A 14,500-nucleotide genomic window follows, 5' to 3' on the forward strand; every position below is an offset into this window, starting at 1 on the left:
ACCCACAGCGATCACTGACCCAGCTCCTGGCCCTGCAGACACCCCCCTATCCCTGATTGTGTGCTCCAAGCAATGATTAAACCATTCCATGGAGTTTAATTCCCTGCCTGTGCCCCCTCAGGGTGACAAGCACCCATGGGCAGAGCTCACTGAACAAGTTTCTTCTCAGAGGACAAAACCTCAAAGTAATTTTTTTAAAAAATTGAAAATCCAAAGAATACCCTGTGTAACAAATGGGATGAAGACAGGAAGTGCTGTAAATAGCACTATAAATAATGATACAGATTTATTTCACAGTCTGGAACACAAACTTCAGCTCGGCCTCAAAACCTGGGGAGGAGGAGGAGGAGGGGAGGAGGCTCGGGAAGGGGAGATCAAACAGGGGAGGGAGCAGTGCCCAGGTGAAGGGACTGAAGGCAATTACTGTCTCTCCTGGGCAGGAAAAGTGGGTTATTGCAGTGCTGGTGGAAGATTTCTCATAACCCAGGCCCAGGAGAGAGTCACACACCCTGGTCAGAGGCCAGCTGTCAGCCCAGTGCAAAGCACTCCTTCGTTAGGGGGTTATTAAGTGCAGAGCTCATTTTCATATCGAGGTGCTGAGCAAAGCTCAGGGGCCTTCACAAAGCAATCAGATATTGATCAGGGATATCCCGAGTTTTCTGAGAGATCAGAAAATAGATTTTAAACCCCAGACTTTGGTATTTGAGCAAACAGCCTAACAGGCTGGGAAATGCCAGAACTGAAATAATTTCCCAGACAAACTCTGGGTTAATTGACAAAAGCATTTGCTTAAGCCCAAGCATTTGCCTGTAACGTTTGTGTGCTTCTACTGAGTCAAGTGTTTGTAATTTGGGGATTACCAGAAAATGCAGAGAGGTGGTGATTCCAGAGCTTCACTGCACCTTCCTGGGAGCTGCTGTGAGTCCTGGGCACTCGGGGAACTGAAGGAAAACAGGAAGGGGAAAAAAAAAAAAAAAATCCTTATTTTTCCTTTTTTTTTTTTTCTTTTTGCCTGCAAGAAAGCTAAAAATAACTCCAGAGGTTTAAAAAGAAGAGGTTTTCAGCCAGCCCACACTAGAAGCACTAATTAACCTCTGTGCTGAACCACAGAGGTAACAAAATGCTGAGGTGCCTCAACGAGCCTCGCAAATCAAGAGCTCAATTACTGCCACCCTTAATTCCTCCTCCAGGTTTGTGTGCGGAGATTTGGACTGGATTTACAATCATAAATTGAGCATAAAAGCTTTCTCTTCTCAGGGCTCTTCCAAGCCTCTGGCATCAGAGGCTTTGATTTGTGATATCAGAACTATTCACAGAAAAGCGCCTGTAATGAATTTTTCAGAAACTTCCTTTTTTCCCCCCACATATCTAAAGTAACAAAGCTGATTTCCTGACTTTTAAATGTCCTGCCATGAAGCACCTAGACAAAAAAACTGAATTTTACTGTGGGGGAAGGTGCTGTTCCTGTAGAGACCATTTCTTGTAAATCACCCTGATACTCAGATTCTTAGGCTTGGCAATATTTGGATTTACTAACTTTATTCAAAAATAAAACACAAGCATGAGAACTGGATCATTTAAATTCCGTTAATTTATTCAGCTAAAATTATATTCCAAGGGAAAGAAGAGAAATTTTAAGTTGCTGGGGATGTGAGGAAGAAAGGAGCAGATCTCATGGAGTGGCTGCACCCTATGGCGATGTAGCAGCTTTAATTTAGGCAATAAATTGTCCATTTCTTGCCAGCCCTTTTTCTGGGGCTGGTGCTGAGCTGTCCAGGGTGCTGCAAGTGCGTGAGGAAATGGCTGCAGGAATGGGAAATCTGAGTCAGGATCAAACTCTGCCTCATCTGAACCAAGGGGGACATAAATGTGGGTTTTGTTGGGGGTTTTTAATGTAATTTTACAGCCAGAGGTAGTTCTGTGCATTTCTTCATCTTCTCCATCAAGGTAACTCAATTTATTCATCTCAATCAAGTGCTGAGCTCAAGAAATCGGCTCCTGCTAGTCTCAGAGCAGAATGTTGGCTGAAGGATGCCTGGTTCCAAACTGTGCTTGTGGGGGTTTCACCAGGCCTGGTCCTGAGCAGGCTCTGCTCACCCCTGCTCTGTTTTCCAGGACAGCTGTGCTTCCCTGGGCTCACCTGGCCCTGCAGTGACCCACACCAGGGCTCACTGCTGGGCTCCTCTCTGCTCCCTGCCCTGCAAATTCAGATTTGTTCTTCAACCCCGGGCTGGAACCACAGGGACTCCTCTGCAGCCACCTCCCTGCTCCAGCAGGGACATCCCAGAGCACAGGATTGTGTCCCAGTGGTTCTGGAATATCCCCAGAGAGGAGAGTCCACAGCCTCTGTGCACAATCTGCTCAGGGCTGGGCACTGCCCAGGGCAGAAGCTCTGCCTCCTGTGCCGGGGCAATTGCTGGGCTCAGTCCCTGCCCGTGGCTCTGGTGCCATCGCTGGGTCTGGAGCAGAGCCTGGGCCTGCTCTGACCTCCCTGCACACAGGGACAGACCCAGGGACAGCCAGGGACACACAAGGACAGCCAGGGCTGAGGTCCCTCTCAGCTGGGCTCCTCTCCAGGCTGAGCAGCCCCAGCTCCCTCAGCCTTTCCTGGGCACCGAGATGCTCCAGGCCCTTGCTCAGCTCCAGGAGCTCCTGTTCCTGCTGTGCTGAGGGACAGAGCTGGACACAGCACCCAGAGGAGCCTCCAGGGCTGGGCACAGGGCAGGATAATCTGCTCCTTCTTAAACTCTAACTCCATCTTAATTAATCTCCTTTCACAGAAATTGTAGTCATTTCGTGAATCTCATCATGACATGGGCACATCTCCTGTGTAATTTATAGAGATTGTAATGATTCATTTGATAGGCATTGTCTGTGGGCTTCGGCTCGTCAGGGATCAGCAGAGCTATAATTACACAGTAATTACTAAATAAGTTATTCACAAATCGCTGTGCCACTGGAAGCAAATAGCAGAGCACTCACAGAGTTTCCAGTTCTGGGCACGTGCTCGGCCCGTGCAGGGAGCGTGGGGCTGGGGGATCCCTCTGAGGTGTTGGAAATCCATGGAGCATGAGGGAGAGCTGGGAATCCATGGAAAATGAGGGAGAGCTGGGAATCCATGGAAAATGAGGGAGAGCTGCTGAGAATCCATGGAAAATGAGGGAGACAGGGCTAATCCATGGAGCATGAGGGAGAGCTGGGAATCCATGGAAAATGAGGGAGAGCTGGGAATCCATGGAAAATGAGGGAAAGAGGACTGGAATCCATGGAAAATGAGGGAGAGAGGGCTGGGAATCCATGGAGCATGAGGGAGAGCTGCTGGGAATCCATGGAAAATGAGGGAGAGCTGCTGAGAATCCATGGAAAATGAGGGAGACAGGGCTGGGAATCCATGGAAAATGAGGGAGAGCTGGGAATTCATGGAGCATGAGGGAGAGAGGGCTGGGAATCCATGGAGCATGAGGGAGAGCTGGGAATCCATGGAAAATGAGGGAGAGCTGGGAATCTATGGACCATGAGGAGAGGGGGCTGGAATCCATGGAAAATGAGGGAGAGCTGCTGAGAATCCATGGAAAATGAGGGAGAGCTGCTGGGAATCCATGGAGCAGGAGGGAGAGCTGGGAATCCATGGACCATGAGGAGAGGGGGCTGGAATCCATGGAAAATGAGGGAGAGCTGCTGGAAAACCATGGACCATGAGGGAGAGCTGGGAATCCATGGAGCATGAGGGAGAGCTGGGAATCCATGGACCATGAGGAGAGGGGGCTGGAATCCATGGAGCATGAGGGAGAGCTGGGAATCCATGGAGCATGAGGGAGAGCTGCTGGGAATCCATGGACCATGAGGGAGAGCTGGGAATCCATGGAAAGTGATGGAGAGGGTGCTGGAATCCATGGATGGCATGGCTGGGACAGTGGGCAGTGATGCCCTGAGGAGCTGGAGCAGAGGAATAAAGAGGATATTTCTGGAAGGGCTCCAAAGGCCTCACCCCAGCAGCACCCGAGCCACAGTCCTGGCTCTGCCTGGATGGCTCCAAGGTGGGAGCAAAAGTTGGGCTTGGCCACGAGAGCTCAGGTTTTTATAAGTTTCAGTCCATTTGCATGCAGGAGCCAGCTGTCCAATTAATAGCTTCAAATGATGAAGTTTCACCCTCCTTGCTTGCTGCTGTTTATGCTTTGGGCCTGAAGCTTGAGGAGCTTGTCCTTGAGTCTCCAGCTGGAGCAGGACTGTTTTGTGAGAAGATCCCAGTAACATTAATATAAGCTAAAAGCTGCACACCAGAACAGACCAGAAAAACCTAAACCCCAAGGTACCCGTTTCCCCTTTTGGCAGAATTGTTCCTGGCAGGGTGGGCAGGGGCTGGGATGGAATTCCCAGAGCAGCCGTGGATCCCTGGCCAGGCTGGACACTGGGGCTGGAGCAGCTGGGACAGTGGGAGGTGTCCCTGCCGTGCCAGGGTGGGAATGGATGGGATTTAAGGTCCTTCCCAGCCCAGTCTGAGCTGCTGGGTCACCTCTGCAGCTGGGCTGGTCCTGAGCCAGGTGTTCCCGTGGCACCTGGGGCTGCCAGCCCTGCCCTGGGGCGGTGGCACACGAGCCCCTGTGCCCCAGCACTGCCCTGTCACAGGTGTGCCCCCGTCACAGGTGTGCCCTGCTGCTGCAGCATCTCCAGGGCTGCTCTGCCCTGTGCATCTCCAGGAACACACTGACAGTTGTGCAGATTTAAAGAGTGACCTCTGAGAACAGGAATATCATTACAGGGACTCAGAGCAGTGCTAATCATATGTTTCTGAGCAGGAAAATGCTAACAGATTTCCAGGCCTGCATTATTCATGAGCTTCCATTTATCCATATGAATGAAAGACCAAGCTCAAAGGACACGGCCAACTTTGTCACTTTTTCTTCATTTTGTTATGGTCTCAACAGCTGTAAAAACCATTGAAGCAGCAGTTTCCTCTGGAAAATCTGAAATAGGCAATGAGGACCAGTGAGCAAATATTGTTTGTCCTACAGAACAGTGCACCCTGCATGACAAAGTCAAAGCTTTGTCTTGAATGTCCCTTTGGTGACGCAGGCACATCCAAATGTGTGAAATTCAGCGGGCTTCTCCCTTCCTGGCCTGCTCTGGTTTGGGTTTTCTCTGAGTTGTGCTTGGCAGGAGCCTCTCCAGGCACACCTCCCTGGGGTGCAAGTGCTGGGGAGGCTCCTGAGACCTCTAAAGATCTCACTGCTCACATTTATTTCTCAAATCTGACAAATCCCATGGTTAATTTAGTAGATTTTTCCTTCCTGTACTGCACATGTTCATCTCTCATGGCTTGGTGCTGTAAATACTGATGGCAAGACGTGCCCTCCCATTAGTGGGTATATTTTTGTGACACTCAAAAAGTGGCCTGCAAATAAATGGCTGCTTTTGCCAGCATCCATTTGCTGAGGACAAAGTTCCCTGATTTATTCATTTATTCAAAATACAGTCCTGTGAAAGGTAAAGCCTTGAGCATATACCAGTGTCTTATAGATGTGAAATTGTGGTGAGAGCGAGGAAGGAAACTGCATATTTTTACTGCCAAGAGAATCAAATGTGTGACCTTTAATTAAAATATTATTTTGAATGTTTTAATTAAAATTTAAATTTGTCTGTTGCTGGTCCGCACACACACATAACACCGCCCCTCACATTTAAATTAAATTACATTTAATTTAACTAAATTAAATTAAATTAAATTTTTTTTTTCACACTATAAAATCGTTCGTCCTACATAAAACGTGACAGTTCACTCTGGAACTTATTAAAAAATAAATAAATAAAGAAGCTTTTAGCAGACTGGGCCACTAAAACAATGTGTTTAGTATCTTTCTCTGCCTTTCAATTAGGAAATCAAATTCCATCTGAATTTAAGTCAAATTTGAAATTCATCCCATTGTGCTGCCAGCTGAGAACAAGTCTGGGACTTGGAGCTGGAATCCACAACCCTGGAGGCTCTTAAAAATTACCTTCCATTGGACTTCTTTCACAACAGGGCACAAAAAGCTGCCAATAATGTGGTTTTCTACAGCCTTAAAAATATTTGAATATTTATTGAGAAGCCCCTGCTATCAAGCAAAACAATCAGCTGGAGGTGTAGAGCTGCCAGAGGATGGAGTGAGAAAACTCCCTGGCAATTTCAGCCCTCAAACTTCAAGTTCACAATTATTATTTTTTTAACGTCTCACCGGTGTAGAGCTATTAAATATTTATCATCCCGTAATAAAAGAATAAACCATTTAAATAAAATAAACCATTACGAGGCAATTAAGGTGTAATAACTCAAACCTGCAGAAAAGCTCTAATTGTAATTGCAAAATATTAAGGGTGAGAGAAAGACACAGAATAAATTAAGGTCACGTCCCTGCCCCATCCACTCAGAGTTTCCATCCCAAAGATTTATTATGAAGTGTTTTTCCATTTTTTGTGGTACTCCAACAGGCTCTGGCTTCCCTGGGCTTAAAGACCTCGATTTCACAATAAATCATTAATCTTTAACAAAGCTGATGAAGCCTGGGGGAGATTAGCTTAAATAAACCCAGTTAATTATCAGAGGTCATAAATGGAAGCAGTTATGAGCATTTTTTTAATTAACTAATGAGTTGGTATTTAACTGCCAGTCGTGTTTTGGTCCAGTTATTGATTCCCCCCAGTCGAAATATCAAAGTCAAACAACTGCACTGATGCAGATGGAAATGAAAGAAGCTTTTTGTATTCTCCAGCTGGGAAATGTTCTCCTTGGGACCCTCCCAGCAACCCCACCCTGGGCACCCCGAGAGGGCTCTGCCAGGCTGGGGAACGTGCCCATTCCTAGGCAGTGCCCAGCACCCTCAGGGGGCAGGACCTCACCTGGTACCCACCCTAAACCTTCCCTGACACATCCCTGAGGAGTGGCAGGCACCAAACCCACCAGTGAGGGCTGCAGAAAGCACTGGAACATCCCGGAGTCTCTGTCCCTTGGAAAACAGGTTGGATTTTCTGGCACCGGAACAGAGAACTCATTGCACTGAGAATTCATTGCAGCTTTGCTTTTTTTGCTCCCCAGAGCAGAAGTTAGGAGTGGCTGTACTCACCATGCAGCACATTTGTCCCTCTTGAAGCCTGGCACCCCCCTGGCAGCTTTCCCTGCTCCAAACACAACAGTTTGCTTTTGGAGCAGCTGCGGAGTGATAGAGTGAGGGGTAACAGAAAGTCTGGGGGCTGTACCTCTAGGGCTGGGGCTGGGAGGGGGCTCCAGGGAACTGGGAAAGGGCACAGGCCTTTGGAATGGGGATGGGATGGGATGGGATGGAATGGAATGGAATGGAATGGAATGGAATGGAATGGAATGGGAAGAGAATGGGATGGGATGGAATGGAATGGAATGGAATGGAATGGAATGGAATGGAATGGAATGGAATGGAATGGGAAGAGAATGGGATGGGAATGGAATGGAATGGAATGGAATGGAATGGAATGGAATGGAATGGAATGGAATGGGAAGAGAATGGGATGGGATGGAATGGGAATGGAATGGAATGGAATGGAATGGAATGGAATGGAATGGAATGGAATGGAATGGAATGGGATGGGATGGGATGGGATGGAATGAGAATGGAATGGAATGGAATGGAATGGAATGGAATGGAATGGAATGAGAATGGAATGGAATGGAATGGGAAGAGAATGGGATGGGATGGAATGGGAATGGAATGGAATGGAATGGAATGGAATGGAATGGAATGGAATGGGATGGGAGTGGAATGAGAATGGAATGGAATGGAATGGAATGGAATGGAATGGAATGGAATGGAATGGGAAGAGAATGGGATGGGATGGAATGGAATGGGAGAGGGATGAGAATGGAATGGAATGGAATGGAATGGAATGGAATGGAATGGAATGGAATGGAATGGGATGGGATGGGAGTGGGATGAGGGTGAAATGGAATGGGAGTGGGATGGGAGTGGGATGGGGAGGAGCTGTGATGCTCTGGGCAGTGCCCAGGCTGCTCTGGCTCAGATGGGAGCTGCTCCTGGCCTGGATGTCCCTGGGGGCACGGCTCTGCTCTCCTGGCACAGGCTGAGATCACTGCTGTGCCCTTTGCTGAGCTCCCCCTGCTCTCTGGGGGATGAAATTTGGGCTTTGCCATGGGCAGGAGTGGGGGGCAGTGCTCTGCTCCCCCAGGTAACCCCTGCCCCAACTGCCCCAGTCTGCTCCTCGCAGGAGCTGGGGTTTGTCTCAGGAGCTCCCGGGAGGAGCAGGGTGAGCACAGCCAGGCCGCAGAGGGGCAGATCCCCACTGGAGTTCTGGAGGAATCTGCCCCCAGTTTGTTCCCTTTGCTGGGGCAAACAGGGGCTGAGCAATCGCTGCCTTCCTGCCCACATAGAAGGAGATTTGCTGGGCAAATAATTACCAGTAATTGGCCCCTGGTAAACTGAAAGTCAGGGTTTATTTCCTTGCTTGTTTTTACCTGCCTGTATCCCCTAATAGCTCCTTGCAGCTCGTATTTTTCCCAAGGCTGGGATGTCAGGAAGCTGCAGCTGTGGGTCCTGCCCTCCTGGAGCACGTCTGTAATTCTCAGTCCCGCTGTCCTCCCCTGCCTGGGAATTTACCGTTGTTTGGACAATTTTATGTGCAAACATATTTAAATCCCTCTGACCTCAGCCTCCTGAGCTGATTGAATTTTGCTCTAACTTTGGTCTGGCAATTTCCATTTCCATGTTTTTATGCAGAATGCCAGGGTTTCAGCCTGTGATAAAGCGGAGACAAAAATAGGTTTGGGTCGGTGCTGAATTTCTGTGTGAGCAGAGGAGCTCTCCTTTCTCTCAGGGTACCTCATTCCTTCCCCGTGTGGTTGGGTGGACGTGGTGGTGTTTAACTGCTGGTCTCAGAGGTCTCCTCCAGCCTCAGTGATTCTGCAGTCTCTGGGGTCAGGGAGTGCCTTCCTCAGGTTTGCCTTGCTGGTTCCCTTCCTGTTCTGGCTTTCCCAGACAGGGCCTTTTTGCAGCCAATTCCTTTTGTCCCCTGTAATTTGCCTCCTTGCACTCCCCTTTCATGGGATGGTTTACCATCCTGCTAAGAGGTTTTCTCTGCCAGCTCTTTTCTGCCAGCCTGGGATCAGAAAGGAATTTCTAGCTACAATCTCTGTGCCTTTGGTAAAAGGCAGTGCTGAACGCCCTTGACATTTAACCTCACCTCCCTGGCCCAGCTGTCTGTCGTGCTTACATTCTCCAGAGGTTTCCCTTTTGAGGATTAGAGCTGCAGCTACAAATCCCCGGGGTTTATTCTCCCACTCCATTTAAACCCTCTCAGCTGCTGACTGTCTGCATCATTGCCAGCGTTAGATCCAGCTCACCACCCCCAGCCAAAACTGATTTTAAGGAGCACAGCAGCCTTTACTTCTTCCCATGGCAAGGTGCTAGGCATTCCTGCACCCACGTTTCCCAGCAGGGCTGGGCTGCCACACCAGCACCTGCCAGAGCATTTCCCTGGTGCTCCAGGGCAGGTTTAGTTGGGATGTGAGGGCTGGGCTGCCCACACCAGCACCTGCCAGAGCATTTCCCTGGTGCTCCAGGGCAGGTTTAGTTGGGATGTGAGGGAACATTCCTTCACTGAGGGGTTCAGGCCAGGAGGTCAGTCAGGAGCTTGGGCCATTGGTGTATTTAGAGCTGGGCAGAAATGAAATCCCCAGTTCTCCAGCTGTGTTTGGCAGCCAGGGATGCTGTGCCTGCATCCCTATGCCCAGAACATTCCTGGTTCTGTGTTTTTGAACCCAGCCTGACTTCAAGCTCTGCTTTAAACCAGCGAGCTGGGTTTGGCTGTCCTCTGCCCGGAGGAGGGGGCTCTGCAGGGCACCCAGGCTCCTGCACACGCAGCCCCAGCTCTCCACGGGCACACCAGCAGCTGCTGGGCACCCGCTGCTCCTCCAAACCCCAAAGTTCAGCTGGAGGAGAGCTCCCCAGTGCACCACAGTGTGGGAGCTCAGCACATCACTCCTGATCTCCAGAGCTACCGAGAGAACCCTTGGGGGGCTCGGGAGTCCTGGAATGTTGCCAAAAGCACTTGGTGGCTTAATTTTGATCCATCTAGGGATGTGCCACCCATGTATGAGGAGATGGAACCTGCGAGAATCACTCGGGTGTGAATGGTGAAGGGAAGATATCATTATAGGGTGAATCACAAATTTTGGGGTTTTGGTACAGGGGGGTTGTAGAGACAAGATGGAGGAATCAGGGTGTGCCACCAGGCTCTTCTTTCTTCTTCCTGTCTTCCATCTTCTGGAGTGGTGTTGGCACTTGGGGATTGGTCTGGGATGAGGGTGTACTTGGTGACGAGGGTGATAGGTATTGGGGACAAAAGGTAAATATGATATACGTAGTTTTTGTTATAGAAGATGCGGCCGCCTTGGGGGTGGGCAGAGTGCCTTTGGCTGCCCTGCTGGTCAGATCCTTCGGGCAGAGAAAGGACTTTATAGATAAGAGATAATAAACAAAACTGAAGACCAAAAAACCTAGCGTCCAGACCCATCTTTTGAGGCCCAGCGTGCAAGAGCCATCCTGAGCGTGTGTGGGGGCAGAGACAGACAGCCAAACCCCACCCCACAGCAATGGCACAGGCAGCCCAGGTTTCCATCAGACTTGCAGATCCCTTTTCCACCAGCGCCCTTGGAAATCTGAGCAGTCCTGACCCTGTGGGAGGGGGGTCCCAGGCAGGTGCAGAGCAGAGAGTGGCACTCCTGCCCACGCATCCCTGCCTCCCCGTGCTCTGAGGAGTCATTAACAAACCTTCCTTGGAATGAGCCAGCCTAGCCTGCTCCTGCAGAACCAGCTGGTTCTGTTTTCTCTCCACAGACCTGAACGTTTTCATGAATAAAGATTCGCAAAGAGTTTCAGAACTTGAAACTAGAAATAGATCCGTCTCTCCAATGCCTTGATCTAATAATGTGTTTAGAAATGAGATTTTTTTGCAAGAATAATACATGAAATCGCCGCCCTCGCTTCCAGCCTCAGTGCTGGCAGGAATCTGTGACTTTATGCTACCTTAAGCACCTATAATTAAGTCTAGATCTGATGTTTCCCGGGGAGACACGATCCCAGCACAACCCCTGCTGGTTTGGGTAGGGTATTTTGCTTTTTAATGAAATATTGTACTGACTGAGTGTGTTAATTTGCCTGATTGTTGGAAAGAATGGTGTTCATCTGCAGCAAGAGGAACTTTCCCTTTCCCAGGAAGCCACAGTCACGAGCACTGACTCCTAATTTCCCAAGAAAAAGATGCTGTTACCCTAAGGTAGCCAGAAAAATAGCTTTAGTCATCATTGCACAACACATTTGAGCCAGTTCGAGAATTATCCATGAGGAGCAGGCTGTAATTGCTCAGAACATGAAGGTTGGGAGAAGTTAAGGAGCACTAAATCAAGTGATTGTCACCCTTTTAAAACAGCCATTAAAATACAAAATTGAGGAAGTCTTGATAGGTGTTTGCTTTCTCTGGGTCTCTTGCTGGACCCCAATTCCTGTTTCTCCTGCTCAAGGCAGGGTTGCTTCGTGCAGGGGCACAGCCTCCTTTCCCAGGGGAACATTTTGGGGTGGGAGCATTTGCTGTGGGGAGTTTGCCTTTTTCCTCATGCTGAGTTTCCTTTTCCCCTCGTGTGGAATTTTCCTTTTCCCCCCATGCTGACTTTCCCTTTTCCTCATGTTGTATCCCTTTTCCCTTAATTTTGAGCTTCCCTTTTCCTCATGTTGTATCCATTTTCCCTTCATTTTGAGCTGCTGTTTTCCTCGTGTTGTTTCCCTTTTCCCTTAATTTTGAGTTTCCCTTTTCCTTGTCTTGTATCCCTTTTCCCTTAATTTTGAGCTTCCCTTTTCCTCATGTTGTATCCATTTTCCCTTAATTTTGAGCTTCCCTTTTCCTCATGTTGTTTCCCTTTTTCCCTTAATTTTGAGCTTCCCTTTTCCTCGTGTTGTTTCCCTTTTCACTTAATTTTGAGCTTCCCTTTTCCTCGTGTTGTATCCCTTTTTCCTTAATTTTGAGCTTCCCTTTTCCTCATGTGGTATCCTTTTTCCCTTAATTTTGAATTTCCCTTTTCCTCATGTTGTATCCCTTTTCCCCTAATTTTGAGCTTCCCTTTTCCTCGTGTTGTTTCCCTTTTCCCTTAATTTTGAGTTTCCCTTTTCCTCATGTTGTTTCCCTTTTCCCTTAATTTTGAGTTTCCCTTTTCCTCGTGTTGTATCCCTTTTCCCTTAATTTTGAGCTTCCCTTTTCCTCATGTTGTATCCCTTTTCCCTTAATTTTGAGCTTCCCTTTCCCTCATGTTGTATCCCTTTTCCCCTAATTTTGAGCTTCCCTTTTCCTCATGTTGTATCCCTTTTCCCTTAATTTTGAGCTTCTGTTTTCCTCGTGTTGTTTCCCTTTTCCCTTAATTTTGAGTTTCCCTTTTCCTCATGTTGTATCCCTTTTCCCTTAATTTTGAGTTTCCCTTTTTCCTCATGTTGTATCCCTTTTCCCTTAATTTTGAGTTTCCCTTTTCCTCATGTTGTATCCTTTTTCCCTTAATTTTGAGTTTCCCTTTTCCTCATGTTGTATCCCTTTTCCCTTAATTTTGAGCTTCCCTTTTCCTCATGTGGTATCCTTTTTCCCTTAATTTTGAATTTCCCTTTTCCTCATGTTGTATCCCTTTTCCCTTAATTTTGAGCTTCCCTTTTCCTCATGTTGTATCCCTTTTCCCTTAATTTTGAGCTTCCCTTTTCCTCATGTTGTATCCATTTTCCCTTCATTTTGAGTTTCCCTTTCCTCATGTTGTATCCCTTTTCCCTTAATTTTGAGTTTCCCTTTTCCTTGTCTTGTATCCCTTTTCCCTTAATTTTGAGCTTCCCTTTTCCTCATGTTGTATCCCTTTTCCCTTAATTTTGAGCTTCCCTTTTCCTCATGTGGTATCCCTTTTCCCTTAATTTTGAGCTTCCCTTTTCCTCATGTTGTTTCCCTTTTCACTTAATTTTGAGCTTCCCTTTTCCTCATGTTGTTTCCCTTTTTCCCTTAATTTTGAGCTTCCCTTTTCCTCATGTGGTATCCCTTTTCCCTTAATTTTGAGTTTCCTTTTTCCCTCATGTTGTATCCCTTTTCCCTTAATTTTGAGCTTCCTTTTCCCTCATGTTGTTTCCCTTTTTCCCTGTGCTGAGTTTCCCTTTTTCCCTGTGCTGTTTCCCTTTTCCTCATGCTGAGTTGCCCTTTTCCCCTCGAGTGGAATTTCCCTTTTTCCCTCGAGCTGAGTGCTGTGGGATGTCAGGGACAGACCCATCTGCCCACAGAATTTCCACTGCTCCTGCCCCTGCACGGGGGTGGGAAACCTGAAACCCTTTTCATGCTGAGGGAGTCACCAACTCCATGGATTTTAATGCCAATTAAAAGTGTAAGGCAGCTCAAACTCCATTTCACTTTCAGAACGTGCCTTGGGTTCATCAGCGCCCACAGTGTGTTTGTCAAGGTGTTGAATAATTGGCTTTAAGGCTGGAAACATTCATCTGCATTAGCAGGAGTTTAGCAGCTGGCTAAAGAAACTTCATAACTTTTTATTTGGGGAAATATTTGTCTGCTATTTCTCCTGGACTCGTGTTTGCACTGTATTAACCCGAAAAGCAATTGTAGGTGGAAAAAAAAACAAACCCTCAAAATTGGCCAGGAGCTGGTGTGTGCTCAGCCATTCCCTGCACATCCCTGCTTGTCAACTCGCCCCCATTTTTTTTCATTAGTTTCTTGTTATAGTCAAGATATGGTCAATGATCTTTTGAGCTTGGTAATTTTGTTAAACCTTTTTTTATGAGCAGTATTGAATTGCTGCATTGAGATGGGAGCTTGCTTCCGTGCAAGATTAATTGGGACTGGTATTTCATTTTGCATAGCGCTATTCAAAGCTAATAAAAAGGCCCAGAATAATGAATTCTAAAGTCAAATTATAATGAAAAGCCACAGGTGATTGTTTCATTAGGCTGGATGCAGGAGAACTGTGTCTTCTCTTAACTTTGCCTGTTTGTATTGGTTGCCCTGGGGGAAGTAAACAACTTCCAAATGGGTTTGATGTTTCTGAGAAATGTTCTCTTCTGGAAAGACTTCAATAATTAAAGAGATGTGCCTTCTTAAAAGTTCACCCAAGCACAAAACTATTGCTTTAGAACAGTCTTTGTTCAAAATTGTTACCTTGACTGACATTCATGGGAGGAAATTGCCTCCAATGGAGTGAGCAAAGCCCTTCCCTCAGCCAGGTTTCAGTGCTCCCTGGAGGAATGCTTTGGAGCTGGAGAACTCAGGGGCAGCAAGCCTGGCACACTGGAGGGAGTGTGATGGTGTGATGGTGTGCACAAAGTGTGGGTAGGAGCAGTGCTGGCTGCAGCTCCAGCACAGAGCTCTGTCCCAGCCCCACTCCAGGCTAAACTGTGCTGTCTCTTGCATGACTGTTTGCTGTCTCATTCTGTACTTGTCTTCCACGTGTGATTAACTC

The 14,500-nt window shown here is 47.6% G+C and overlaps 1 protein-coding gene across 2 annotated transcripts in view; it reads left to right on the forward strand.

Moving 5' to 3' along the window:
- The window catches only part of NEGR1 (neuronal growth regulator 1), a 196,562-nt gene that overhangs the window by 160,063 nt on the left and 21,999 nt on the right, over positions 1 to 14,500 (forward strand). The window lies entirely within an intron of this gene.

The sequence above is a fragment of the Haemorhous mexicanus genome, chromosome 9, assembly GCF_027477595.1.
Source record: "Haemorhous mexicanus isolate bHaeMex1 chromosome 9, bHaeMex1.pri, whole genome shotgun sequence".
NCBI classification, from domain to species: domain Eukaryota; kingdom Metazoa; phylum Chordata; class Aves; order Passeriformes; family Fringillidae; genus Haemorhous; species Haemorhous mexicanus.